The sequence below is a fragment of the Rana temporaria genome, chromosome 4 (genome assembly GCF_905171775.1).
Source record: "Rana temporaria chromosome 4, aRanTem1.1, whole genome shotgun sequence".
NCBI classification, from domain to species: Eukaryota; Metazoa; Chordata; class Amphibia; order Anura; family Ranidae; genus Rana; species Rana temporaria.
Window position 1 is genome coordinate 282,433,067 of NC_053492.1, and position 3,492 is coordinate 282,436,558.

A 3,492-nucleotide genomic window follows, 5' to 3' on the forward strand; every position below is an offset into this window, starting at 1 on the left:
TTTTTCTGCACTAAAAATGCATGCACAATGTTTTCCATGTATTCCAATGGCTCTAGTTCACACCAATGCAGTTAGTTTCCAGTGTATTTTTGATACAATTTGCTAGGTTCCAGTACAGTTCTGTGCAGAAAAAAAGCAGCAAGCTCTACTTTTTTTTTCTGTACCGGAAACTGACTGCACTAGAGCCATTGGAATACAAGGAAAACACTGTGCGTGCATTTTTTATGCAGCAAAAAGCACACGGAACTGCATCTGGTGTGAACTAGCACTTAGGTGTACGTTTATCAAACAGAGAAGAGCCAAGATCCTGATGATCATGGCTGATCTCTCAGGTGTACCAGTTTATGAAGCTAAGATGAGGACTGGAGAACATGTTCTTCACTTCTCATCACATAACACACCCTTCTGTCATTCATTTTTACACAGTTTATGAAGGTGAGATCTGAAGATCTCACTGGCCATCTCTGTAAAATATCTCCTTCCAGATTCTCCAGCTCAGAGGGGGAGAATATGGATAAGGCTCCATTCACACTAATGCATTGCAGAAAAGCAGGGACATTTTTTAACATGGGTTCCTATGGAACATATTCACATCAATGCTTTTTTGTGCCTCTGCGTTTTTGGAAAGGGTCGGGGACTTTTTTTCCGCAAAAAGCAGCGTTTTGCATGTAATAGAATTCAATGGACCCGCAACCTGTTTATAGCTGATTGTTAAAGGAAATGTAAACAAATTAAAATTGATGGCTAGAAAAAAAAAAACACAAATCGCTGTAAAAACGCACGTCAAAAAACGCAGCAAGCACCGCAAAAAGCAGTGCAAAAACGCTCAAAAGCAACATGGCCCGTACACACGATCCGAATATCGGACGAAAACGATCGTCAGAGGAAGAATCGTACGATTTTCGGATCGTGTGTACACTACTTTCGAGAGCCGATCACAACAGTTCATCCGATATTATTCGATTGGACAAGCACGAAAATTTTCCTCGTACGATGTCAGATCGTACGATTTTCGTTTAGTCAGTATAGTTGTCGTCCGAAAATACAATACAAATACATTACAACACATGACATCACTTCGGATTATTTTTTTCTGTCGTACAACAATTTTTGTGACTTTAATAACCTATTTCATTTTACTTGCAACTATCAGTGTTGCCACCCGCCCGTATATTTACGGCCAGCCCGTGAAAATGAAAAATTAGACACTTTTCCCCCTGTCCATAATTGTCCGTGATAGGACAAAAATGCCCGTATAAATAGACGTGACCAGGTCGGCTTTGAACTGCGCAGTTTCGGCGCTGCCTGAGTCCCAAACTGAGCCGCCGATCCGATCCTGCCCGGCCCAGGGGGGTGGCCGTGGATTTGACAGAGGCTGTGTGGCGCGCTACTGGCGGTTGGTGCGCATCCCGACAGGCGAACCAACCTTTAAAAATAGTCACCAGGAGCTGAGAGAGGGAATGGAGCAGTCTGTCCTTCTTGGTGCCGGTGGTGCTCTGTCCAGAGATTTTAGTGACAGCCCAGTCCAGCAGCTGCCCATGCATCCATAGGCACAAACGGACCAGCTCATGGCAAGCCTGCATTCTCAGACTTCCTTGCCTCAAGGTAATAAATAAAGAAGCTGGTGGTGGCAGGAGGAGCTAGTGGTGCTGGCAGGAGGGGACGGTTGCAGAAGGAGCTGCTGGCAGGAGATGGTGGTGGTGGCAGGAGCTGGTGATGGTGGCAGGAGGTGGTGGTGGTGGTGGGAGCTGGTGATGGTGGCATGAGCTGGAGGTGGTAGCAGGAGTTGGTGATGGTGGCAGGAGCTGGTAATAGTGGCAGGAGCTGGTGGTTGCAGGAGGTGACGCTGGCAGGAGGAGCTGGTGGTGGCATGATGTGGTGGGAGCTGGTGGTGGCAGGAGCTTGTGATGGTGGCAGGAGGAGCTGGTGGGGGCAGGAGTCGATGGTGGCAGGAGCTGGTGGAGACAGGAGGTGGCAAGAGCTGGTGGTGGCAGGAGGAGCTGGTAGGGGCAGGAGCTGGTGATGGCAGAAGGAGCTTGTGGCAGGAGCTGGTGACGGTGGCAGGAGGAGCTTATGGCAGGAGCTGGTGATGGGGGCAGGAGCTGGTAGAGGCAGAAGGAGGTGATGGGGGCAGGAGGTGATGGTGAACAAAAACTGATGGACTATTTTTATATTGAAAATAACAGAAAGATGTTTTTTTATCTTTAATATCTACCTTAAATCGCATCGCAGTGTACTTGTTTGTAGCTTAAATACTAAAATTTGCACTTAATTTTGTAAAATGCCAGTAACAATTTGGCTGTGCCAGTAAATTACAATCTGGTAGGTTGGCAACACTGAGAGATATATATATATATACACACACACAGTACAGTACATTGGCTTGCTTGGTTTGAGAGTAACTTGGTTTGAGAGTGTTTTGCAAGACAAACAAATTTTTTTAACATATTTTGACTTGATATACAAGCAATGTTTTACTATAAGAGTAGCATCATGTCACAACGGAGTATAAAAGAGAAGAGAGGCACCTCTAAGTGTACATTTAATGAAGGTACAACATTTAGCAACTCACATGGTTGATGATTAAAAGAGGCACACCTAGATATGCAGGCATCCCGGGTAAAGATGTCCACATAGACCATCCTCCTCACCGCCATTGACGTCAACTCTTCCACTTTGCACTCCACGAGTGCTTAAAGCCTTGCTTTCAGATCGCTCTACTGCAGGTAAGTCTTTACGATCACGATTGTAGACTGACAGCGGTGTGAGCCGGCGGTGCAGAGGATGATCTATGTGGACAGCTTTAGGCCCCTTTCACACTGGGGCAGGAGGCGCGGTGGCGGTATAGCGCCGCTAAAAATAGTGGCGCTATACCGTCGGATTTGCAGCAGGATTCGGCGCTAGCGGTGCGGTATTAACCCCCGCTAGCGGCCGATAAAGGGTTAATACCGCCCGTAATGCGCCTCTGTAGAGACGCATTGCGGGCGGTATTGCCACGGTTTCCCATTGTTTTAAATGGGAAGGAGCGGTATACACACCGCTCCTCTAACCGCTCCAAAGATGCTGCTGGCAGGTGATTTTTTTTCTCTCCCGCCAGCGCATCGCAGCAGTGTGAAAGCCCTCGGACTTTCACATTGAGTATGCAGTGCAGGAGTTTTTCAGGCAGTATAGCAGCACTATTTTTAGCGCTGTACCGCCTGAAAAACTCCTCAGTGTGAAAGGGGTCTAAATGTGTGCATTTTGGTGCTTTTTTAATTTTTTCTTTGGCTCATTTTTTACCTGCGTTTTGGTGTGCATTCTGGAAACATATGATGCAAAATGCATGATATGCCTGCGGTGCCATTAATTGTTAATGGCATCCCAAAAGTGTCTAGAAAATACGCATAAAAAGCAAATCAAAATGCATGTTAAAAAAGTGTCAAACTACATGCTAAAAGAAGCGAGAAAGTGTGCGTTAAAAACCACACCAAAATGCGTCTTAAAATAACCTGT